Below are 27,840 nucleotides of genomic sequence, written 5' to 3' on the forward strand. Positions count from 1 at the left end.
AAAAATCTAGATGAGAGTGCAAAAAATGTATCTTTAGTGACATGTTGCAACCAAGGCTTTTGTATGCCTTGAGGAGGTTTTCCACCAACAACCTGTAGTTGTCTGCCTTGTTGTTTCCGAGACAATTTATTGCCACTAACTGGAAGGCTTTCCATGCCCTCTTTTCCTTGCCACGCAGTGCATGGTCAAATGCATCATGTCGAAGAAGTTCACGAATCTGAGGACCAACAAAGACACCTTCCTTTATCTTAGCTTCACTTAACCTTGGAAATTTTCCACGGAGGTACTTGAAAGCTGCTTGTGTTTTGTCAATGGCCTTGACAAAGTTCTTCATCAGACCCAGCTTGATGTGTAAGGGTGGTAACAAAATCTTCCTTGATTCAACAAGTGGTGGATGCTGAACACTTTTCCTCCCAGGCTCCAATGACTGTCGGAGTGGCCAATCTTTCTTGATGTAGTGGGAATCTCTTGCACGACTATCCCATTCGCAGAGAAAACAGCAGTACTTTGTGTATCCAGTCTGCAGACCAAGCAAGAGAGCAACAACCTTCAAATCACCACAAAGCTGCCACTGATGTTGGTCATAGTTTATGCACCTCAAAAGTTGTTTCATGTTGTCATAGGTTTCCTTCATATGGACTGCATGACCAACTGGAATTGATGGCAAAACATTGCCATTATGCAGTAAAACAGCTTAAAGACTCGTCTTCGATGAATCAATGAACAGGCTCCACTCATCTGGATCGTGAACGATGTTGAGGGCTGCCATCACACCATCGATGTTGTTGCAGGCTACAAGATCACCTTTCATGAAGAAGAATGGGACAAGATCCTTTTGACGGTCACAGAACATGGAAACCCTAACATCATCTGCCAGGAGATTCCACTGCTGTAGTCTGGAGCCCAACAGCTCTGCCTTACTCTTGGGTAGTTCCAAATCCCTGACAAGGTCATTCAGTTCACCTTGTGTTATGAGGTGTGGTTCAGAGGAGGAGGATGGGAGAAAATGTGGGTCCTGTGACATTGATGGTTCAGGACCAGAAGTTTCATCCTCTTCCTCTTCCTCGTCTGACTCAAGTGAGAATGATTCTGGTGCATCAGGAACCGGCAGTCCTTCTCCGTGGGGTACTGGGCGCATAGCTGATGGAATGTTTGGATAATGCACAGTCCACTTTTTCTTCTTTGACACACCTTTCCCAACTGGAGGCACCATGCAGAAGTAACAATTGCTGGTATGATCTGTTGGCTCTCTCCAAATCATTGGCACTGCAAAAGGCATAGATTTCCTTTTCCTGTTCAACCACTGGCGAAGATTTGTTGCACAAGTGTTGCAGCATATGTGTGGGGCCCACCTCTTGTCCTGATCTCCAATTTTGCAGCCAAAATAAAGGTGATAGGCTTTCTTAACCATAGTGGTTATACTGCGCTTTTGTGATGCAAAAGTCACTTCACCACAAACATAGCAGAAGTTATCTGCACTGTTCACACAAGTACGAGACATCTCTGCTCACTTTGCCTAAACAGAAATGTGTCCCTTTGCAAAATCAAACACTGACAAATAAGAGAGCATGACACTGCATGATTTCTAGAGCTGATCTAGGGCAATTTGTTCAGCAGAGTGATGTAAGCTTCGTTATGATTGCATCATCCATGACTTCTAGGAATAACATGATGCAATTCATATCATGTATGACGCAATAACAGCTTCAGATTGCATCATTCATTGTTTTGCCTAAAAAGCAAGTACTGTCCAAACCCAGTCATAGATTTATTCATAGATCCAGTCAAAGATGTATTTTAGTCATTTCTGGTTTAAATTGAGATCCCTTCCCTTTATAACTCACTTATCCTCCGCCATTCCCAAGTCAAGGGTCGTATATACTGACCCAATAGCATATCTTGAAAACTAGAGCCAATCAACAATTTTAAGCATCATTTTCGTTCTCAGTGACCCAGAATTAGTAAAGTTTGACTACATTTATTTCAGAAGCATTTTGGCTGTAGAGCAGTGTAATAATTAGGAACAATGCTATGTAGTGCCTTTGTGTGCCTTAGTGGTGGGCTTGTGCTTTTGTTACCGGTAAACATTTATTTTTCCTATGGTTTCATAATCATTTGTAATGGTGAGTTTATGGAGGAGTGATTTGTTGTTGCATTAATATTAAAGAACAGTATGATTGATGTACTCCTTACACAACAAGATTTTTCTCCATAATGTATTTGATTATACAAACACAAATATGCAGGCCAGCTGCAATATCAAATCAGTGTAACATATTTATAAAAATAAGGTCAATAGGGATTGCATTTCACAGGGAAATAAAATGCTTGTCTTATGGATTCCAGTTGTCTTTCCCTCTATCATGCAAAGGGGTGGAATGCCTTGAGAATGGATCTACCAGACAGCTGGTAGGGGGCAGTCTAGTTGGTATTAGAATCTTGAGTAACCGTTTTATATTGGGCAAGTGGTGCAGGAGCCAGTTGTTGGGACAACTCTTCTCTTCTCTTACCATGCCCTTCCCTCATGGGTCTGAGCTCCTCTGTTATCTTTTTTTTTTTGAGCTCTAAGGTACTTATTAAACAGTCATTTTTGGAATTGTGTCCTAGAGTGTCATTTCCCTCTCATTCTGGGAATAGTCCAGCATAAGTTCCTTGTCCTGCTGCATGAACCTGTTCTGTCTTATGTAAGTGGTCCTGATTTACACCTCCCCAATTGAGACCATTCAGTCCAAGTCTCTCTGCATGTCCAGCAAAATGTTTTCCTTGGTTTTCCTTTCCTAGCCCTCAAGTTAATCTGTACCTACGTGGATACCATTCACCTGCTCCCATGTACCTACTTGGATAGAATTCACCTGGCACCATGTAGCTCTGGGTGGTACATGGTGGCCACTACAATGAAAAAAAATAAAAATAAGAAATTACAGGGTTATATAATTATAGGGGAGGTTTTCAAAATCTTCTAAGAGATTTAGGAGTACACATCCTGTTGAAAGTCAACAAACCTTGTGCTTTAAAATCCCCCAGGTGAAAATAGTTTATCCATCCCTTGAAATACAAAGAAATTAAAGTAACAATTAAAGTTCAGTTGCAAATTCCAATGGTTTCCTGCAAGGTACTTTATCTTGGGCTTGAGATAAAGGGCATAGAATTAGATTTCTCACACAAATCTTATAAGAAGGAGAGGATGGAAGGGCAAGAAAATTGAGGGAATGGAAGCTCTGATGATGAGGAAGGGACTTGTGGTGTGCTAATCACAATTACTCATTGCAGGCAAACACAAACCTCGAAAACAAGTCTGTGTTTTTCTTGCCCTCTGTGTGGAGGGTCCCAGAAAGGGACAGAAAAGCACTTTTTGAGAGAGTGGAAGAAAGTTTGCATGGTGGCATCAGACGACACGCTCTGTGAATGGAGAGGCTGTATGAGATTTTGTGGGAGTGCAAGGAAATATGCATTTCCTGAAAGAGTAGAGTCAAGTAAAATATAGCCTTTCTGTGTTTAATTTAGAAACCGTATTGGCATTGTTGTTACTGGAATGGATGGATCCAGAATGCTAAATATGAAAAAAACTTCACCACAAGCAGAAAGTGTATCGAAGTTGATCTGATTATTTCTAGGATTTTTTTTTAATCTTGGCAAATTTTGGAACACTTTCCCACTTAATTAGCTCTTTAAAGATACTCTCTAAACGACAAAATGTCAGTTAGATCAACTACTGTAACTTTGTAAAATTCCAGACATTGTTTTGGTCTAACAAGCATAATTTTTTTTCAACTGTTATCATTTGTGCCAATCACAAAACAGTGAAATGGTCAATCAGAAAAGCACAAGTCAAGCCACACAACAAGGACAAAATTTAGATTTTAGTTTGGCAATCCTTTTTCTGTTTGGTATGTGAAATATTAATTGACCCTGAGCAGCCAGTTATTAAATGCTTTTGAAGGTGGTTTCTTTGAAAGACAATGAGAGTAATATCAAATACACTGTCTTCCTGCTTCTGAAAATGTATTTTCTCATGAAACAACTAAAATTATTGAGAAATATGGTTACAAGCTCCTTGATAATGCTGGATCAAGATTTGGTCTCGTATTAGAAGTAATCATTGTGGGTTAATGGAGTTTCAAACAGCTGGAGCCTTCTGTCTGAGCTGCTGTTTTGACACGTAATTTTTTTTCTTGGACTTTGGTCTTGATTTTCCTGGTCTACATGAAATAGGCAAAACATTTACATATCTCATGGGACACCCCTTTCTTAGGAATTTGGGAAGTTACTGAGGGCGTTTTATTCTCAACTCTGCCAATGAATGAAATGTCCAACTTTGAGCAAGTCACCAGACCTTTCCACTCATGAGCGGCGCGTAATGGAGGCTGGGGGAGGCTAAGCCTCCCCAAACCTCTGCTAATGCTCCCTGCCATGGCCCCGGGGCCAGGCCACAGCAGGGCTCAGGGCTCCTCCAGGCAGGCAGGCCGGGGTGGCTTGGGTGGGTGGGCAGGCCAGGGCTCCTCCGGCCACGGTGGGGAGCTTGGGGCTCCTCAGGCCCCAGCGAGCAAGAACGGGTGGTGGAGTGGGGACGGGACCTTGGGAATAAGGGACGGGGTCAGGGCAGGGCTTAAAAGGTAGAAGGGGGCTAGCATCCCTGAACAGGGGGTTCACGTGTCACCCATGTTTCCATGCCTTAGTTACCCTAGCTGGAAAATGGAGAAAAGAACGGCAGCTCACTTTTTAATTTGCAGATAGAAAACAGTTCTTTTTATTTCATTTTATTATTAAAACAGTGGTTCCCAATCTTTTTGGTCATCTGCAAGACCAATTCACCAGACTAAGATTTTAATAGCGCCATCCAGGGCTTGCAATCTTCCATTCATTTATGTACATTTATCCCACTGCTCCAAATTTCTGTCTCATGGTGGATTTATAGCAGCCCATGCTCCAGTGCATGTTGGAGTGCGCAAAACTGAATGAGAAGCAGGGCATTGTGCACAGAGGGTCATTATTTGAGGTAAAAAGGAGGAGCCTAGAATACCAATGACAAGTCTGAAGTGCCAGTACTGGAATGTGTACCTCCACCAATAGTTGGGAAATACTCATTGCAACATGATGGACTAGTTTAACCCTATTTTGTGTTATGTCAGTAAGCCACATTTCAAGTTTATTGTACAGTGGAGTAATTTCCCTGACTTGTAATACCATTGTATGTCTTGTGAAAAGACCTGCTTGGGGGCAACATTTCCTTGGCAATTTGAGTGTGACAGAAACACAGCATGAGCTGAGAAGAGGAATAGAAAACTTCTCAGAAGCCAGTCACAGTCACTAGCAGAGTACCTCTTCCTTTGTCTACTCAGGGGGTCAAAGCATCCAGGTTTCGGGGCCTCGAAGAGCTGTAGTGTTCAGGAAGTGAAGGAGGCTAGACCCGCAAGGGTCAAGAACTTGAGGAGTTTGAGAGCTGGAAGATTATAGAGAGAGGCAATCTGAAGATCCAAAGGAAATGAGGAAACTGTTAAGAAGCTGGGAGCTGGAATAACATGAGTTATCATCTGATTTGACCCCAGGGAATAAAGAATTGATCCCTTCCATAGACTCAGAATCTTGACTTGTTAGAAAGGTATATATTTCAGCCACGAGAGTACCTGCGCAAGATATGTGTGTGCTACCAGAAAATCCCGGATTATAGTGTAACAAAATGGAAGCTAGCAGCAGCCATGAACATTACTAAAAGTCTTTTTTCATCTTATGTCATTGTCAGGCTACATATCAAGTCTACAATATTCTTACTGCAAGACTCTACAGATGGATGAACCATTTCATTGCTTCTTTTGGACCAATCTCTAGCCATGTAGAATTTTGCTTTTCTTTTTGTTACTCTGAAGAGCGTCATTGATCATATGGAGGCTGGGTGTGGAAAATCTTTGGAAGCAATTAAAATTATGGACATTCCCGGTAACAGCTCTTCCTACTGCTATCCTAGTGGTCAGCAACATGCTGGCGGGTTCACATCTGGTCCACTCTTGCCCTTTCTTTAGAAATAATGTAGAGAAGCAGGCCTCATAACAAATGCTGTGGTTCAGGGTCAGAGTCATAAATGAGGGCTGCATCACCAAGTTGGGGCTAGATGGTGATAGTGCCATCATTTTGAAAATTTAGTTTCCACTGGGGGCCTGACATTTTTGTGCCCTTTCTTTTCATTCTGTGTGTCTATAAACTCCTCAGCACACTGCCTTAATGTGAGGAGAGTCATCTTCCCCTGTCCTGGTTAAAGTTATGGGGATGAGAGACAGGTGCTTTCACTCCTCTCCCAGCTGAGGTGACCTTCGTGGGACACTGTGAATCCTGCCCCTAGACAGACTCTCTAAAGGAGATCCAGGAAGGGACCCATGTCTCTAAGCAAGTGCTTTCATCCTAGGAGCACGAGAAGCTGATGGCATAGCATATCCATGAAATAAGAGGCAGTCAAGTTGATCATCCAAGAATTAGAATTAAGATGAGCTTTGCCTGCTTTGCTTTCTCACCACTGCATAGGATCTGAAGGAAACATTGCTGTCCTACTTGCAATTTGTAGCTGGGGTCAGACGGCATTGCTTAGCAGTGGCAATATTCCTTTCTTTCTGAAAGATCCTAGTGGGTAGTACTAGGCAATTTGTTAGCCTGCCCCAAGAGCTCAGCCCTTTGGGGTACCATAGGGTGTCACCCCTCCTGCTAAATGTGCATAAGATGTATTAGGAGGGTAAGTGAGCAGGTGATAGCTATGAGGCCCTTGGTATGATGATGACACCAAGCTCTATGTCTCCAGTCTTGTCTGAATGATTGACTGAGCAGTGTGCCTTACATGTGCCTGGCTGAAATTGGAGCTTGAATAAGGGCTAGCTGGCTCAGGTTCAGCCCAGACAAGAATGAGGTAATGTTGATAGGACTGGGAAGCAATCAGAAGGAATTGCAGAGATTATATCTGTTACAAGAGACGTCTGTATATATGTAAATAGTTAGTAGATAAGGTGCCAGTAGATAGGTTTTGTTGGACCAATAAAGCTTCTTGTTCTTGTGCACTGCAAATGGTTTTCTTTGTGCAGCTCTCAACAATATCAGCCCCTCAGCTGAGGGTGTGTGCTTCTTGTTATGCAGGTTTGCACCATGGGGGTTGCGTTAGATTCTTAGCTGTTCCTGGGTGCTCAGTTCATTTGCTTTTGCCAAGAGCATCTGGGCTTGACTTGAAGAGTGACTCTTTTCTTTCAGATGCAAACCTTGTTACTGTTATTCTAATCTTTGTCGCCTTATGATACTATGCTCTATATGAGGCTACATCTTGGGACTATTGAGAACTTAAATTAGTGCAGAATGCAACTTCCTGTTTAGGCCATGCTATTCCACTGTTATCCTGTAGCACAGAGATGGATTACAGCGATGGCAAGTTTCTTCTATTGCTGTAAGAACTCCACCTCTTAAAGCGATGGTAGGTAGGTCAATGAAAGCATTCTTCCATTGTCCAAGTCCTATGTACACCATGAATTAGGTTGGCATCTCTACTGTACTCTGGGCTCTGGATTTTTCACACCCCTGAGCACTGTAACTATGGTGACCTAAGTTTTAAATGTAGACCAGGCCTAAATCCTGGTCTTCAGTGATAAAAAGAGTGTGGTTTCTCTTACCTCTGGGTTACTAATGCATGTGAGCTATCCTGCTGTAAAAACACAGCAAAGACAAGGTATTTTAATTCTACTGCAAGGTAAACTAAGCAAGGTCACTATTTCCTTGCCTGAGGTTGATCCCACCTAGTTTACTTTGCATTGAGATTCAAGTGCCTTGCCTTCACTCATGTTTTTACCTCAGATACCTCATGTGTGTTAGTTACCCAGCTGTAAAAAACAAACCTTTTTAGCAGTAAAGACAAGGCCTTACAAAGTAGTGGTCCATGTAAAGAGAATATCACACCTGTGCTTCTTAAGCAATGTCTTCACTGCAAAAAAGGTGTTTTTTTCCCCTATAAAAACTTAGTGAAGACACACCACTGTAGTTTTGCCATGAGATAAACTAGATGTGGAGAGCCATGGCCAAGGGCATAGCGCTGATGTTGCTTACTTACTTGGTAGTAAGACTAAAGTGCCTTGTTTGCTTTAACTAACATACATTGATAATCTGTGGTAAAAAACATACCTTTTTTGGCAGTGATGACAAAGCCTCAGTCTGTTCCGGCAGCCATTTCATTTCAGGATGGAACATATAATGTTGTCTTTGACCTTCATTTTAGGTCCTAGCCACCTGACAGACCATCTGTGATTCCACTACTTTTTTGGTAAAAGGAAGCACTTAAGCCAATACCCCTTAATTTATCAAAAGGGTAGCAGGGCATTTTCCATGACAAAACTTCAACTCTGATCCCAGAGACCAGATTTGTTGCCTTTGAAAGACTAAGGAAGAGTCATCTATTTTCTGGGGCTTTTTCATAAGGTAAGTGTAGTGGGATTAGACTGATTTGATAAGGATTATATTTTCCTTTCTCAGCACCAGTCATTTTATCTATACCACTCATAGACTCATAGACTCATAGACTTTAAGGTCAGAAGGGACCATTATGATCATCTAGTCTGACCTCCCGCATGATGCAGGCCACAAAATCTGACCCACCCACTCCTGGAATAATTCTCTCCCTTGACTCAGCTGTTGAAGTCCCCAAATCATGATATAAAGACTTTAAGTCGCAGAGAATCCTCCAGCAAGCGACCCCTGCCCCATGCTGCGGAGGAAGGCGAAAAACCTCCAGGGCCTCTGCCAATCTACCCTGGAGGAAAATTCCTTCCCGACCCCAAATATGGCGATCAGCAGAACCCCGAGCATGCGGGCAAGATTCTCCAGCCAGACCCACATTGACCATTGATACTAAATACCAGCGATGGCAGTTATTGACTTATTGACTAAAATCATGTTATCCCATCAAACCATCCCCTCCATAAACTTATCAAGCTTAATCTTAAAGCCAGAGAGGTCTTTCGCCCCCACCGTTTCCCTCGGAAGGCTATTCCAGAACTTCACCCCTCTGACGGTTAGAAACCGTCGTCTAATTTCAAGCCTAAACTTCCCGACAGCCAGTTTATATCCATTTGTTCTCGTGTCCACATTAGTACTAAGCTGAAATAATTCCTCTCCCTCCCTTGTATTTATCCCTCTGATATATTTAAAGAGAGCAGTCATATCCCCCCTCAGCCTCCTTTTGGTTAGGGTAAACAAACCGAGCTCCTCGAGTCTCCTTTCATACGACAGGTTTTCCATTCCTCTGATCATCCTAGTGGCCCTTCTCTGTACCCGTTCCAGTTTGAGTTCATCCTTTTTAAACATGGGAGACCAGAACTGCACACAGTACTCCAAATGAGGTCTCACCAGTGCCTTGTATAACGGAAGCAGCACCTCCTTATCCCTACTAGAAATACCTCGCCTAATACATCCCAAGACCGCATTAGCTTTTTTCACGGCCACGTCACATTGCCGACTCATAGTCATCCTGCGATCAACCAGGACTCCGAGGTCCTTCTCCTCTTCCGTCACTTCCAACCGATGCGTCCCCAGCTTATAACTAAAATTCTTGTTAGTCATCCCTAAATGCATCACCTTACACTTCTCACTATTAAATTTCATCCTATTACTATTACTCCAGTTTACCAGGTCATCCAAGTCTCCCTGCAGGATATCCCGATCCTTCTCCGAATTGGCAATACCTCCCAACTTTGTTTTCATCCGCAAACTTTATCAGCCCACTTCTACATTCGGTTCCGAGGTCAGTAATAAATAGGTTAAATAAAATCGGACCCAAAACCAAACCTTGAGGAACTCCACTGGTAACCTCCCTCCAACCTGACAGTTCACCTTTCAGTACGACCCGCTGCAGTCTCCCCTTTAACCAGTTCTTTATCCACCTCTGGATTTTCATATCGATCCCCATCTTTTCCAATTTAACCAATAATTCCTCATGCGGTACCGTATCAAACGCTTTACTGAAATCGAGGTATATTAGATCCACCGCATTTCCTTTATCTAAAAAATCTGTTACTTTCTCAAAGAAGGAGATCAGGTTGGTTTGGCACGATCTGCCTTTCGTAAAACCATGTTGTAATTTGTCCCAATTGCCATTGACCTCAAGGTCCTTAACCACTTTCTCCTTCAAAATTTTTTCCAAGACCTTGCATATTACAGATGTTAAACTAACAGGCCTGTAGTTACCCGGGTCACTTTTTTTCCCCTTCTTGAAAATAGGAACCACATTAGCTATTCTCCAGTCCAATGGTACCACCCCCGAGTTTACAGATTCATTAAAAATTATTGCTAACGGGCTTGCAATTTCTCGCGCCAGTTCCTTTAATATTCTCGGATGAAGATCATCCGGTCCGCCCGATTTAGTCCCATTAAGCTGTTCGAGTTTGGCTTCTACCTCGGGTACTGTAATGTCAACCCCCCTCCTTTATTCCCCTCCGTTACGCTGCCTCTATTCTTAAACCCTTTATTAGCCTCATTAAAGACCGATGCAAAATATTCGTTTAGACATTGTGCCATGCCTAGATTATCCTTAATCTCCACTCCATCTACAGTCTTCAGCGGTCCCACTTCTTCTTTCTTTGTTTTCTTCCTATTTATATGGCTATAAAACCTCTTACTATTGGTTTTAATTCCCCTCGCAAGGTCCAACTCTACACGGCTTTTGGCCTTTCTCACTCCTTCTCTACATGCTCTGACCTCAATAAGGTAGGTTTCTTTGCTGATCCCTCCCCTCTTCCACTCTTTGTACGCTTTCTGTTTTTTCTTAATCACCCCTCTGAGACGCTCGTTCATCCAGCTCGGTCTAAATCTCCTGCCTACGATCCGTTTTCCCTTTCTCGGGATACAGGCCTCCGACAGCTCCTGTAACTTCAACTTGAAATAATCCCAGGCGCCTTCCGCCTTTAGATCCATAAATATGTTAGTCCAATCCACTTCCCTAATTAGTCGTCTTAATTTATTAAAGTTAGCCCTTTTGAAATCGTAAACCCTAGTCTCCGATTTAATTCTGTTAATCCTTCCATTTAGTTTAAACCGAATTAGCTCATGATCACTCGAGCCAAGGTTGTCTCCTACAACCATTTCCTCAACGAGGTCCTCACTACTCACCAAAACCAAATCTAAAATGGCATCACCCCTTGTCGGTTCAGTAACTACTTGATGAAGGAATTCATCAGCTATCAAGTCTAGGAAAATCTGAGCCCTATTATTGTTACTAGCATTTGTTCCCCAATCTATATCCGGGAAGTTAAAGTCTCCCATGATTACACAGTTCCTATTAGTATTTACTTCCCTAAAAACATTAAAGAGTTCTCTGTCCATATCCAGGGTAGATCCCGGCGGTCTATAGCACACCCCAAGCACTATCCCAGGGGAGGCTCTAGTCGTTTTTTTACCCAATGTGAGTATTGCCCAGACAGACTCCGTCTTATCCATTCCATCACTTATTATTTCTTTACAGTTTATCTCATTGTTGACATACAATGCTACTCCCCCACCTTTACCTTTGTTCCGGTCGTTCCTAAACAGCACATACCCTTCCATACCTGTACTCCAGTCATGACTACCGTTCCACCACGTTTCGGTTATTCCTACGATATCCGGTCTCATTTCTCGGACCAGGAGCTCCAATTCCTCCATTTTGTTACCTAGGCTTCTCGCATTGGTGTATAAACATCTTAATTTATGCCGTTTAGCCTCCCTCCCATTAGTTATCCGATTTGGTACGGACACCGTACTGCCAGTATGACCTATTAGTCTAGTATCCATCCCCCCTGTCTTCCTTATGTCCAGTCTCTTCCCCCCGGCTGTATCCGTTCTTATCTCATCACCCTCCTTCTCAATGTTGTAATTTGGCGTGGAGATTAACTGGACATCTCCCAACCGTCTCCCCCAACTTCCTAGTTTAAAGCTCTTTTGATGAGATGAGCCAGCCTCCCTCCCAGAAGTCTATTTCCTTCCCTACTTAGGTGAAGTCCATCCCGTGAGAACAGTTGTCTGTCCCCGAAAGCCTCCCAGTGGCCATACATCCCAAAGCCCTCCTTATAGCACCACTCCCTTAGCCAACTATTTATCATCACAATCCTGTCAGCCCTTTGCTGCCCTTCTCTAGGAACAGGCAGAATCCCACTGAAAATGATCTGAGCCTCGATTTCCTTAAACGTCTTCCCCAGCCTGGCATAATCTCCCTTGATTCTCTCTAGCGAGAACCTAGCCGTGTCATTCGTTCCTACGTGAAGGATGATCAAGGGGTTCTTACCTGCTCCTTTTAGGATCCTTTTCAACCGCAGGTCCACATCCCGTATCTTAGCGCCCGGCAGACAGCACACCCTTCTGTTCTCCGGGTCCGCCCTGGTCACAGGCCTGTCTAACCTCCTCAGTAAGGAGTCCCCAATCACATAAACCTGCCTTTGCCTGGTGACAGTGCGATCTACTAATCACTCAACCAACCATCCCTCATATGCTCAGATTGATTTATATGTAAGGGCAAATAATTTGTATTTGGGATCTTATTTATAGATACATTTAGATTGTGCTGTATCTGATTGACTTCAAAGAGACTATTCATGATACTACTCAATGTGAGTAAGGGTATAAGAATCTGGCCTATAATTTGTATATTATAGCTGGAGTTGGTAGTAACCTCTATATTTGGGTTCTTTAACACTTTCTATTATAAAAACATGAACATACTTTTTTTGGAAGCTCTAACACTTCCTTTGTTTGCAACAGTCCTTTCAAATTTGGCAGCAGCTAGAGATATGCCTTTCCCTTGCCCTATGAACATTGGTTCTGATTTGGCTGAGTTATAAACTGTTAGAAAGCACCATTTCCCTTCTTTGACCTGAGTTGCTTAGGAGAAGGTTGGCAATCTGCCCAAATGGCAGCTGAACATTCTAAAAAGCCAGGCCCACATATCTGCCAAAGTAGCAGTAGCACCACCACCACCATATGTTGTACTGGGAATGCCTGGGATCTACCTGATCAGCTGAGCAGCATGGGGTAGTGGTGGTGGTGGTGGTGGTCATTGCATAACACAAAAACACATATCCCCACTTGGGGGCACCACATAGAGGCAGGAGCTCCCGCAATCCCTGATCAAGGAGAAAGAGAATGGGCTTTCTCCAACATGTGCCAGACCCAGCACATGGTGCATATGGCTCCTCTCCCTCTCTGGAATAACAGCCTTTTCAACTTACCAGCTAGCGTAGGTAGTCCGGTAGCTCAAGTGGTAGTAGTCTGTCTTGTAATGCTGAAGGATCAAGCCCTAATGATGCTTCTGCATAATGGGGGGAGAGGGTTATTACAATTGTACATAATAGTATTTGTTTTCTATTTTTTCCTTTAAAAAGTCCTAGGATATTTCATCAACAAAACCCACCACCAACAACAAACCAAACCAACCAAACACCTCCCCCTCCAAATCCTACATTAAAAGAAAGTTAGGAAAAACCAGACTGACAATTGTCTGTGCACCCTTAATACTGCCGTCTTGTGCATAGGCATTATGGTACAGTCTCTAATTGCCTGATCATATACTGTTTTCTTCACAGCACCCCGCTTCATTCAGTGCAAACTGGATGCACAATGGGGCAGAATAAGGGTTGTACAGGCAGCTATAAATCTGACTTCCTAACTTTGGAGTGCTTGACTTGGCAACCTCAATAACATTCTTTCAGTGTAGTTTTTCTGTATGTAATATTTTGTATGCTTAGGGGTTAGATTAGATTCCCAGCTATTAATGGATGTTCATCATTCAGCATTAGCCAAGGCAGCTTGTTACTATTTACATTTGGCTAAAGCATTGCAACCTTTTCTTTCTGAGGCAGACTTCATTACCACAATTCATGCCTTTATCACTTCAAGACTGGATTATTGTAAAGCACTCTACTTTGGGCTATAACTATACTTTAAATCCATTCAGAAACTGAAGCTAGCACAAAGTACTGAGCCTAGATCTGGGTAAAAACTGGATTTTTTATTACTCAGAGAATTCTGCAAGTTTGAATTTTTTTCCATTCTGAAAATAGAATGATAATAAACAATGTAGAAATGCCACGCGAAAATAAACTCTGAAAAAATCATTTGGGGTTGATTGAAACATTCTGTTTTGACAAAGTTGAAACATTTCTTTCCAGTTTTGACTTTTCAATGATTTTGTATCATATTTTTAAAAATTGTAACAAAATGTAACTTTGACATTGAAAATTTCAAAAATGTTGAAACATTTCTACCTTTCAAAACACTTTTTTCTTCAATTTTTCTTTCAAAACTAACTTGTCAAAATCAACATCTTTACACAAACCATTTCACTTTTGAGGAACTGATGTTTTCTGACAGCAGAGCCATCCATTGGAAAACTTCAGACCAACTCTAGCTGTGACTCACTAGTAAAGTGAAGTGTCGCACTGCAAGTATATTAAACTGATATGTTTGTGATCTGCACTAGTAGCTTGTGGGTCTGCAGGTGGAGTTTAAGGTATTGGCATCCTACCTTGAAGATGCTCTCCTCAGCTTTTGGCCATCCAGACTCTATTTACATAATGGATGGGCAAACCAGTGTGGATAAAATAAACCCACTAACCTTCACCTAGGTGATTTTTTTCCCCTTGCATTTTTTATGCTGGTACTTTGTGCTCCCTTCAGCCACGTGGACTATAATGGCTCTTTCAATTTTCATGTATGGCTTGTGAAAACTTCAGAACATTTTCTGTCTAAGTGGAAATGGAAATCCTAGAAGAGCAGAAGATGGCTGGTAAAGTTTAATGTTCTCCAATCAACTTCAGCTGCAGCTATTTGGGTTGTTTAGTAGCCATTGATTTACACTGAAACCTCAGAGTAACACTGCTCCCTACTGATCCATAATAAATGTCATCTATTTGAATGAGAAGTTAATTGGTCTGTGTAGCTGTCCATTGGTGTGAATGGAGACCCAGTGAAGCTTATGGTAAACCTGGTTTTGTTATGGTGGCAATAAAGATCAACAGTAACTTGTTGGAATCAATGGAAATCAAATGCAGCTAATAGACATTAATTGAACATTTATTGGAAGTAATTAAAATTAATTGTAGTCATGACTTAATTACTGGAAATTAATGACTGCCATTTAGATATTAACAGAATTACTGGAATGTAATGACGGTCAATACAAGAAGTTAACAAGTGGTTGAGTTAAAGAAGGGTTTATTGAGGTTTAGTGATCTTCAGTATTTTTCAGTGGAACTATAATCTAAAATAGGGCTGCACTGATATAGGAGAGATACTGGACTACAGAGGACAGAGAACATAGGCAGAAGGAAAGCAAAAGATCTGGTGCTACTGAAGAGGTTATCTCTATCAGGTCATCTCATTTAATAAATAAGCCGGTAATCTAGATTTTTGCATTTCCCCCCCTCTCCACATACAATTCACCTTTTCTATAGGGATTACTTAATTAAAGCAGTACTGTAATTAATGGTCAAGGTAAGAATTGGGTAATCAACAGTTCTGCCTCAGAAACAGCATTATGATAATCTTCTTTGGCGATAAACCACATGATTTATATTTGTTCTCTTCATCTGCTGAACGTTCCTTCATTTTTCAGGGCGTTTTGGACATACCTGTCTTTGTTAAGTTGACACTAATCAACATTCCTGGAAAAAAAGATTCTTATATGGCATATCCATTAGCAAATTAGTACTTCCTCAAGCTATTAATACTTTCTCAACATTGCCTTTTAAAACTGCAGTGGTTGTGCCCTATTGGTTTTTTAGCTGTTTTTTGAGTATGCTGGTAGAAGATGCTAAGTACACAGGTAAATACACTGGTATGTTTCATGTACAATATAGCTGTAATAAGAAGTCATTACCCTTTTCCCAAGTACAATGCAGGTTAACCTTAAGCAGAGTCAAGTGATAATGTGGTAACTGTTTGGGTACCCATATAAGTAATACAGTGACTTTCACATGGGTAGATTATTCTGAATTACATTCTTACATTTACATATAAGTATGAAACCATGAATTATATTGATTGTAAAAGGACCACACTGTAGACTCTCTAACCATGTAAATATATTGTTCTTGAATTTCATATAATGTACCTCAAATTTTTACATCTGATTTGAATTATATGAATTTCTTAAAGATCTCTGTTCTGTCCAGATGTGAGAAATGGCTTTGGTTTAGACAGTCTGAATGAAGGACCACCTAATGAGGAGAGACATTTTTTTTTTTACTGCATTATCACTGAAAACCAGAATGGAAAATATGGCACACTTTTTGAAAGGACTTTGAGATCCTCTGATAAGTTCTATAAGTGTTATTATTCCTAATCGGGTCAATTTCTCAGAACAGAGTAGTGTTGGCCCACCTTATAGCCTCATAGGTTTTTGTAAGGTCAGAAAGGACCATGGTGATCATCTAGTCTGACCTCCTACACATTTCAGAACTTTACCCACCCACTTTTGTAACCCTAACATCTGGCTGAGTTAATGAAGTTCTCAAATGATGGCTTAAAGACTTCAAGTTACAGAGAATTCACCATTTACACTAGTTTAAACCTGCAAGTGACCCATGCCCCATGCTGCAGAGGAAGGAAAAACCCACCCAGGGTATATGCCAGTCTGACATGGGGGGAAATTCCTTCCCAACCCCCAAATATGGCCATCAGTTAGATCCTGAGCATATGGACAAGACCCACCAGGCAGATATCTTCATAGTCATAGGAAAAAACCAGACCTTTCGACACATAATTAGACTACATGTTGCTTCTATCCATGTTCTGTTACAATTTCTCATCTTTTACCATAGGACTATAAATTACTCTAGTTTCTGTGTGAAAACTTACTTACTGATGATTAATCATAATAATAATGAATGGGAATTGCGTACAGTGTATATATATTAGAGCTTCTTCAAAACAAGAAGAATTGCTCTGAAATAAACAAGATGAAGTTCAATAAAGACAAGTACAAAGTGCTACACTTAGAAAGGAAAACTCAAACACACACATACAAAATGGGGAATAACTAGCTAGGCAGAAATACTGCAGAAAAAATGTGGGGTTATCAGGGCCGGCTCTAGCGTTTTTCCGCCCCAAGCAAAAAAAAAAGCCGCAATCGGCAGCAATTCGGCGGCAGCTCTAGCACCGCTTCATTCTACGGCAGCAATTCGGCGGGAGGTCCTTTGCTCCGAGAGGGAGTGACGGCCCCACCGCCGAATTGCCGCTGAACTGCCGGACGTGCCGCCCCCCTCTTCATTGGCCGCCCCAGGCACCTGCTTGCTATGCTGGTGCCTGGAGCCGGCCCTGGGGGTTATAGTGAATCACAAATTGAATGTCAGCTGAGATGTGACGCAGTTGCAAAAAAAGTCTAATATTCTGGGCTGTGTTAACGGGAGTGTTGTATCTAAGACATGAGAGGTAATTGTTCTGCTCCACTCGGCACTGGTCAGACCTCAGCTGGAGTACTGCGTCCTGTTTTGGGTACCGCATTTTAGGAAAGATGTGGGCAAATTGAAGCGAGAAGAGCAACAAAAATGATAAAAGGGTTAGAAAACCTGAGATATGTGGAAAGGTTAAAAAAAACTGGGTGTGTTTAGGCTTGAGAAAAAAAGCTGGGCAGGACCTGATAGTCTTCAAATATGCTAAGGGCTGTTATAAAGAGAAGGTTATCAATTGTTTTCCATGTCCTCTGAAGGTAGGATTAAAAAGTAATCAATTAAAGAGTTTTAAAAGAGCTGTCTGAGGAGCTTGCTGGACCGTTAATGTTGATTTGCAATAAGTCTTGGAATGCTAGGAAAGAAAGCTAATGTAGTGCCAATATATAAAAAGGATATAAGGGATGACCCTGGTAATTATAGGCCAGGCAGTGTGACATCAATCCCAGGCAAGATAATGGAGTGGCTGATATGGAACTCAGTTAATAAAGAGTTAAAAGACAGTAATTTATTTAATGCCAATCAACATGAGTTATGGAAAATAGATCCTGTCAAACAAATGTGATTTTTTTTAGATGAGATTAGATGTTTAGTTGACAAAAGTAATAGTGTTGATGTGATATACTTAGACTCCTGTAAGCTCTTTGACTTCGTACTGCACAATAATTTGATTAAAAAACTAGAATGATATAAAATTAATATGGCACACATTAAATGGATTAAACTGATAGGTCTCAAAATGTAATTGTAAATAAGGAATCATCATCTAGCAGGTGTGTTTTTAGTTGGGTGTCACAAGGATTGGTTCTTGGCCCTAAGCTATTTAATATTTTTTAATTTGGAAGAAAACACAAACCCATACTTGATAAAGTTTGCAGATTACTCAAATATTGGGGGAGTGGTAAATAATGAAGAAGACAGGTCACTGATACAGAATGATCTTCTTTGCCTGGTAAGCTAGGCACAAACAAACAATATGTGTTTTAACATAACTAAATGTGTATATCGAGGATCAAAGAATGTAGGCCATACTAACAGGACGATGGACTCTATCCTGGCAAGCCGTGACTCTGAGAAAGATTTGGGGGACATGGTAGATAATCAGCTGAACATGACCTCCTAGTGTGATGCTGTGGCAAAAAAGGACTAATGGGATCTTTGGATGCATAAATAGAGGAATATTGAGTAGGAGTAGAGCAGTTATATTGCCTGTGTATTTAGCAATGGTGCAACCACGGCTGGAATACGATGTCTGGTTCTGATGTCCATAATTCAAGAAGGAAGTTGATAAATTCCAGAAGTTTCAGACAAGAGCCATAAGAATGATTAAAAATTAGAAAACATGCTTTATAGTGATAGACTTAGGGGTTCAATTTATTTAGCTTGGAGAAGAGAAGGCTAAGGCATGACTTGATCGCAATTTATAAGTACCTGCACTGGGAACAAATGTTTGATAATGAGTTCTTCATTCTAGCAGAGAAAGGTATAACCCGATTCAATGGCTGGAAGTTGAAACTAGACAACTTCAGTGTAAATAAGGCATAAATTTTTAATAGCAAGGATAATTAACTCTTGGGACAGTTTCCCAAGGACCATCGTGGATTTTCCATCACTGGCCATTTTAAAATCAGGATTGGATGTTTTTCTAAAAGGTCTGCTCTAGGAATTATTTTGGGGGAAGTTCTATGGCCTGTGTTATGCAGGAGGTCAGACTAGATGATCACAATGGTCTCTCCTGGCCTTGAAATCTATGAATCTACAGCAAGAGAAATTTAGATTAGATATCATGAAAAACTTTCTAACTACAGTATAAAAATAGTTAAGTACTGGAATAGATTACCAAGGGAGTTTGGGGAATCCATATTACTGGAGGTTTTTAAGAACAAACATCTGTCAGGCATGGACTAGGTATAGTTGGTCCTGCCTCAGTGTGGTAGATGGACTGTCACTAGATGATCTCTTGAGGTCCCTTCCAGCACCACATTTCTAGGATTCTATTTATTTTGTCTCCTTTTCTGTCAGTGAATTTTCTGTGAACAGCTTGCTATTTCTCAAATGCATGTGTTATTCAAAATTATTTGCTGAGTAAATCATTGACCTCAGTGGGCTTTGGATCAGGTCCTAATTTCTGAAAATAATCCTTAGGCCACATCTACACTACAACCTTTTTCTGTCATAGCTTTGTTAGTCAGGGTTATGAGGAGGTGTGATTCCTAACCAACAGAGCTGTGCTAGCAAAAGCCCCCGCAGTAGAGGCAGTTATATTGGCAAAACCACACTTTTGTGATTATAGTTTATTTAATTTGCGGGTCTGAAATAAACTATACCAGCAAAAGCATGGTGAGTTTTGCCAGTATAAACTGCATCTGCATTAGGTGTGCTTCGCTGGTGCACTGTAGCTATCCTGGCAAAGCCTTCCAAGCCTCAGTATATGGCTTATTCTTGAGGCGTTTCCTACAAGTTTTTAGAATATGAAACTAGAGGTAGTCATGTGAATTTTTCAAGACTGGATGAACACAACTCTTAGAATCAGGATTCTGTTGCAAAATTTAAATGATGAGCTCAGAAATTCTATAGTTGTAAATATTCTGCAACGTTTTATACATGGTCCTGTTCCTGCAAACATTCCCACCAGCAAACTGATTAGCTTGACAATTAATGGAAAGTGATCACAAAAGGAGTGAGAGGAAAAAGACAAAGTTAAGTTATTAACATGTGAATCAATATTTATGGATTTTTTTTGCAACATTTAACAAAATCTATTGAATTTATACAGAAAAACTGAAGGAACAGGTCACGCTATAATACAATATAATACCTTTTTTTTTTTAGTTGTAGTGTTTATCCTACAGTATTGCAGAATGTAGATAAATAGGAAGGCCCAGATCCATAAAGGTACTTAGGCATTTACACCCCAGACTTCCACACCTAAGTCCCACTGAGTCCACCTACCAGATTGGGTCCCATTCAAAATCTAGCAAGAGAAGGAAGTGGTGCCTATTATATAACTTTAGCCCAGTGGTTAGAGTACTCAACCAGATTCAATTCCCCCCTCTCAGACAGATGCCAAGAAAAGATTTGAACAGGGTCTCCCATCTCTCAGGAATGTGCTCTAACCCCTGAGCGATGGGATATTCTGATGTGGGGTTCCCCTCGGTCTCTCCTGTTGAAGCTGTTCCACTGTGGATGAATAATGACTGATTGGAACAAGGTGGACTGGGGGTCTCCCCCTACCAGGTGGGTGCCCTAACCTCAGGATTACAGAGTCATTCCCACTCTCTCTCACTACCTCTGGCCTAATGACTGTTCCACTCTGGATATATACTTAAATAGTTCCTCAAGAAATACCTCAGGCCTTGGCTACACTTGCAGCTGTACAGCGCTGTGTGTTAAACCTGTCTTCGTACAGCTGAGTAGGGAAAGCGCTGCAGTCTGTCCACATTGACAGCTGCCAGCGCACTGTCGTGGCCACATTTGCGGCAATTGCAGCGCCATTGGGAGCGGTGCATTATGGGCAGCTATCCCACAGAGCACCTCTTCCCATTCTGGCGCCGTGGGTTGTGGGAAGGGGGCGTGGGTGCAGGGCATTCTGGGTCCTGTCCCAATGACCCATGATGCATCGCTTAGCATCCCAGAAATCCCTTTGTTTCTGTCCACCTTTGGCGCCATCTTTCAACGGTTTCTGTGCAGCGCGATCTGTCTGCGGGAAATGGAGCCCGAACTGCTGAGGCGTATGCTGACGAGACTCGTTTGGCTGTCGAACTATTCCTTAAGATCCAAAGTGACAGTGAGAGTGAGGAGTCCGACGATGCTATCGAGCCGCGTAACGCGTACAACACGAATTGCTTGTGGCATTCACGGACATGCTCAGCACCGTGGAACGCCGCTTTTGGGCTCGGGAAACAAGCACTGAGTGGTGGGATCACATTGTCATGGAAGTCTGGGATGACGAGCAGTGGCTGCAGAACTTTCAGATGAGAAAAGCCACTTTCATGGGACTGTGTGAGGAGCTCGCCCCCACCCTGCGGCGCAAGCACACGAGATTGAGAGCTGCCCTGCCAGTGGAGAAGCGGGTGGCTATTGCAATCTGGAAGCTGGCAACTCCAGACAGCTACCGGTCGATCGCAAACCAGTTTGGAGTGGGAAAGTCGACCGTTGGAATCGTGTTGATGCAAGTTTGCAGGGCCATTAATCGCATCCTACTCAGAAGAACCATGACTCTGGGTAACGTGCAGGACATAGTGGATGGCTTTGCACAAATGGGTTTCCCTAACTGTGGAGGGGCGATAGATGGGATGCACATTCCTATTCTGGCACCAGCCCACCTAGCCTCCGAGTACGTTAATCGGAAGGGGTATTTCTCTATGGTTCTCCGGGCGCTTGTGGATCACCATGGGCGTTTCATTGACATTAACACAGGCTGGCCCGGAAAGGTGCATGACGCACGCACCTTTCGGAACACTTGGCTGTTCAGGAAGATGCAGGCTGGGACTTTTTTCCCAGAGCGGAAGATCACAGTAGGGGAAGTTGAAATGCCCATTGTGATCCTTGGAGATCCCGCTTACCCGTTAATGCCGTGGCTCATGAAACCCTACACAGGGAGCCTTAACAGCAGCAAGGAACGGTTCAACTACAGGCTGAGCCGGTGCCGAATGACTGTGGAGTGTGCCTTTGGCCGTTTAAAGGGCCGCTGGCGATCTCTATATGGGAAGCTGGACTTGGCCGAACACAGCATCCCCGCTGTTATATCCGCGTGCTGTACCCTCCATGATATTTGTGAAAGGAAGGGTGAAAGCTTCACTCAGGCATGGACCTCCGAGGTTGAACACCTGGAGGCTGAATTTGCACAGCCTGAGAGCAGGGCTATTACAGGGGCCCAGCGTGGGGCTGCAAGGATTAGGGAGGCCTTGAGGGAGCAATTTGAGGCTGAAAACCAGCAGTGATATCTGGTGCCCTGCACGAGAGTGAAATGCAGTAGTTCCAATCTTTAGGAATCAGTGTTTGCTAAGCAGACTTGCAGTGCCTGTTTATTTCCTGGGCTAAGGAATCTTTTACTTTATGCAATAATAAAGAATGTTTTCAAAGCCAAAAAATCCATTTATTGAAAAGAAAATCCATTTATTGAAAAGAAAATTTATTTATTGAAAAGAAACACAACTGCTTGGGAATCAGAAAAGGCAAGGGGGTGGAGTGGGGAACGGTACAATCACAGATTCGCGTATGTCCTGTCTGGTGTGCTGTGCAGTGAGTGCTGCACTTCAGGATAGCTATACTGCATGGTGATGGGGGTTGAGTGCAGAGGGTAAGGGTCATGGTTTTCAGGGCTGGGTGGTGAAGATACTGGTGTTGGAGGCAGCTGGTGGCGTGAAGAACCCGGAAGTTGGGGAAAGTGGGTTGGAGGTAACTGTGGGGCACAAGGGAAAGAGTTTTGGGACAAGGGCTTAGGGGGGGCGTTTGCGTTTGCAGTACTGCTCCTTCTGCATGGCTACGAGCTCCTGGATAGCGTCTGCTTGGCGCTCCAGGATGCTTATGAGCCGATCCGTGCTTTGCTGCCGGTGCTCCGTGCTTTGCCGCTGGTGCGCTGCATTTTCCTGGCGGATCCTGCTTTCTCTCTCCCTCCAGTTCTGTGCTTTTTCATTCTCTTTAATAGATTACTGCATCACTTCTTGCAGCATGTCTTCTTTGCTTTTTCGTGGTCTCTTCCTGAGTCTTTGCAGTCTCTGAGCAGGTGATAAGAGGGACGGCTGAGGTCTCAAGGTTGTTGCAGCTGTATAGGCAAAATGCAACATTTAATAGAGGCAGCATTGTTTATACCAGACGGAATAATGATTTCCCCCGCACTTAAGGAGGGCAGACACAGGGTCTACACAATAGCATAATTTTCCCATCCCAAACAGAGCACACATAACCCATGGGAGCCTCAAAATGTTGAGTAAGGGGGACTGATTGTTTCAGGGCTGTACTGTCCTCTGGGTTTCTGTGACTTGGGGAGAGCCAACAGCTGCAGGGGGCACCTACACTGAACGCTGTCCCAACATTTTCCACAGGAGTTCGTCCTGTACGATATCTCGCTGCTGAGGGTGACCTGGGAAGCAAGGGAGGGTCTTCTACTGCAATGCAGCTTCTGCCCTGGCCCATATGCAGCTTGCCTGTGTGCAGCAATGGTCCCCCCCGCCCCTTGTGGCACAGTGGCGCGGACACGTTAGCCTGGCTGGGACAAGGACCACGGTGGCTCTCCCGATAAACCTGCACAAGCGCATTGCACACGTTCTGGATGAGACATTCGAAGAGATTACCGAGGCCGATTATCGCGATGTGATAAACCACATCAATGCACTATTCCGCATCTAGGCATGCATGCCTAACCCTCCTCTCCCAAAGAGCCCACACTGAAAAAATTCCTTCCAGAAAAAAACCCCGCTTACCGGGAACCTGCTCTTCTGTTTGTCCTCCACCAAGTACCGGCCAGGTATCGTAATTCCTACGGCTGGAGCACAGCTGGACTGTACAGCTTCCTCCCCCCAAACATTGATGAGGTCCAGCAACTCGCCATTGCTCCATGCTGGGGCTCGCTTGGCGCATGGAGGCATGGTCACCTGGAAAGATTCGCTGATAGCACTCCACGCCACGTCTGGCTGAGAAAACAGGAAGGGGATTTTTAAAATTCCCGGGGAATGTCAAGGGCGGGTCACATGGTTGGTTACCTGAGGCCAGGGCAGTAGATTTTGAACTGATGACCAGAGTGGCTAGAACAGGTAATGTGGGATACTGCCGAATACTTCTGGAGGCCAGTCACAGCGCATTGGGCGGCCACACTGGCGCTGCAGCGCTGCAGTGGCAGCGCAATACACGGTATTCCTCTCGGGGAGGTGGAGTACAAGCAGCGCTGTAGCCACGGAGATACAGCGCTGTAAGTGCCTTGCCAGTGTGGACGGGGAGTGAGTTACAGCTCTGGGGGAGGCTTTATTGCGCTGTAACTTGCAAGTGTAGCCAAGGCCTCAGGTGCCTACGCTGCCTGACCCAGGTGGTGGGTTCCTGTTCATGAATTGCTAAGCAGATATAGACACCTCCCTGCAGGCTGAATTTTAGTGCCTATCTCAGAGAGAGGGGTGTGGTTTAGCATACTCCCTTCAGGTTGGCGTCTTCCACTGGCTAGCTTAGGCAGCTCCCTGCCTAGTTTGCTGGCTTTTCTATAGGGAGCCTAGATTCCTAACTCAGGCCCCATGGATCATAGTGGCGTTCCTGTGGTTCTCTAGGACCTAAAAGTGAAGTGCCATGATGCTCAACATTGCAATGCCTAAGTGCCTTTGTGGATCTGGCCCAAAGTAACTTTGAGAAGCAGGTAAATGTTAGAGTAGTTCATGAAAGCACTATCTATATATGATAAGGCTTAAAGGTACAGAGGCCAAGTTTCAGATAATGAGACTGGTTGGAGAAAATGAGTGGCATTATTCCTTTTAATTGTACTTGGTGATTTGTTCTGAAGTTTATCTTACTGACCTTGATATTTATTCCATAAACAACACCTTCATTAAAAGAAATTAAATCTGGTTATGTGTGATAACCTACTCAACGTAAACCCTAAAAAGCAAGGAAATGCCACCTCTTAACAGTACCTTGATGCCCACACAGCATGTGTCCACTGAATGTGACAGACCCCATATTGTCACAAGGAACTTGCTTCTGCCTCCAGCTGGTAAGCAAACACACTACACACAATGCCTCTCACAGCATAACACAAAACCTTAATTATATCTTCAGTAACATTAGCATGTTCCAGGTTGACATATGTGTGGTCTGTTATGTGTTTGTGGGGGAAGCATAAGGTCATAATTAAGATTTTGCTGAAGGGCTTCAGCATAGGCTGGAGAAACCTCAGCTGTGGAGTTCACAGCTTCTGAAACCTGGGAATGCCAGTTGTTGTTTCTCAACTGAGCCAAAGTTTGTGATAGACAGTCTTCTCTTAGGGCTAGTCTAAACTACCGCGCTACATCGGTGTAGCTGCACAAATACAGCTGCGCCGCTGGAGCGTATCTGCTGAAGATGAGCCATGCCGATTGGAGAACACTCTTGAGTGGGCATAATTACTCCACCTCAACAAGAGTCAGAAGCTATGTCGGCAGTAGTGTGTCTCCTGCTGACATATCGCAGTGTAGACACTGCTTTATATATAACTTGCATCGCTCAGGGGGGTGGCTTTTTCACACCCCTGTGCAATGTAAGTTACATCGACTTAAGCAATAGTATAGACGAGCCCTTAGTTTCCTTCCCATAGAGCATTAGGGACAGTCATCTTCTCTAAATGGAGCTTGTGTCTTCAGTCCCATTGGCAACAAAAGAGCCCCAAAGTGGCCATCTTTACTAGGGGCAGCCTAACTTTAAATCAGGGATAGCTCAGTGGTTTGAGCATTGGCCTGCTAAACCCAGGGTTGTGAGCTCAATCCTTGAGGGGACCACTTAGGAATCTGGGGCAAAAATCAGTACTTGGTCCTGCTAGTGAAGGCGGGGGGCTGGACTCAATGACCTTCCAGGTCTATAAGATAGGTATATCTCTCAGCAGCAAGAAACAGTGGCTAGTTTTACAAAGGGATCCTTTGCACTTCCCTCCCCACATACATGCTGAAGTAATGACCATCTTTACTGAGAGTATCTTCAGTCCCATTGAAAGCTATGTGAAATGGTGGCCATTTTCAGTAAGGGGCATTTGTGAATATAATGAGAAAGATACAAAACAAAAATCAGTAATAAATTTGCTGAATTACCAACGACATTCTTCAAATGTATGTTCAACAGCATCTAACTATTTAACTATATGGAAAGTCTGAAAAGTAACAAACCAGCTGTTTGTTTATAAAAGGAATCTAAAAAAGATCAGACCCAGGAAATTCTTAATGATTTATTTTTAAATCAATTGCAACTCATAAACTAAGTAACAGAATTATTGGAAATTTCCCAGATAATTCAGTCTTTACTCGCAGATAATGTAATGTAACTTTGGCGAAGATACACTGTGTTCCACATGCAGTCAAATCAAAGAAGTTGAAGTCCTGTTTTAAGTGATAAACTGAACTCACCCTTAACACAGAAGTGCTACTGCACTTCTGAAATGTTTGAACAATTCATTAACAACCACAGATCCTGTACAGTTTACTTAGACAAGACTTGAACTATAGTAATGGGAGATTTGCCTGAGTACAGACTGCAGGAATGACTACACAGAGATTATTGTTTGTATTTTTAAAATCATATGACTGTACTCTGTTTCTATAGTGCGTACGCTGTAGCCTCATTGTTAATTATTTCCCTTATTGATGTACAGGAAAAGAGATATATTGCATTTATTCCAAGTACCATTTAATGTAGAGTGCCATATGACTCCCAATTGTTTATTCCTTAACAGAAAAATAGACATCTTTGTATTAAACTTCCTGGGAACAAATCCTTCTCCATTTGGAATCAACGGGAATTTTACAGTTGACTTCAATGGAAGTAGAATCCATCCTCTAGTGTTAAATGTATTTGTAAGTTATTAATTCTCTTATCGAAAGGTGTTTTGAGTCATCATGTTTTTAATGAGGTTTGTAACAAACCTTGCTTTGTAACAGAAGCTCTTATGGAAACAAACTACTCTCTATACTGCGCTGATCCCTTTAAAGCAGATATTTTGTCTTTTACAGCAGTCCATTTGATTATTCACTGATTTAAAATGAAACTATTTGTGGTGTAAGGTTTGGCAAAATAGCTTGTAAAACCAAACCCAAATTCTGTCTTGTTCTCTATAATTTAAAGAGAGAGGGAGAGATCCCTTAATTTCAACAACTTCAGAATGCATCCTGGTAAACCATTTTTTCACTAAATTTTAGCTCAATATGATTTGAAATGAGTGAGATACTAAACCCAGAAAATCAGATTTTACAGTGGCAATGCCAGCTGATCCTTTAGTATAGCACTATCATTGGCACAACTCTTTGCTGTTATTGAAATAAACCCAATACAGCAGGGTCATCACTTTTCCATTCTCACATCATTTGTTTAAAAATAATTGTTTCCTGATTCATAGCAGTCCACACATATCAGACCTTACAAGTGCTCATTTTATGTCTCTCTGGGTATAATCATACAAGGTGCTGATGTCAATGTGAGTTGAGGATGCTCTAAACTTCACAAAATCAGGCCCCATGCAAAGGAAGAATGTAATTTTTCAACAAGTGAAAGAAAAAATGGATGTGGTGATTAAAGGTTGTTAGTTATAAATCCATTTTAGGGTTCTAATGTTAGCAACTGTAGACTGCTTATACTCCAGTTATGCCACTCACTCCTCCACAGAATGCCACGATTAATCTATAGGTTTTTAATTAACGTTTTCCACCCCATATCTTATTTAATATTTCTCTTGGAGATTTTGTCCTCA

This window comes from Emys orbicularis, chromosome 4 (assembly GCF_028017835.1).
Source record: "Emys orbicularis isolate rEmyOrb1 chromosome 4, rEmyOrb1.hap1, whole genome shotgun sequence".
In the NCBI taxonomy this organism is placed as follows: Eukaryota; Metazoa; Chordata; order Testudines; family Emydidae; genus Emys; species Emys orbicularis.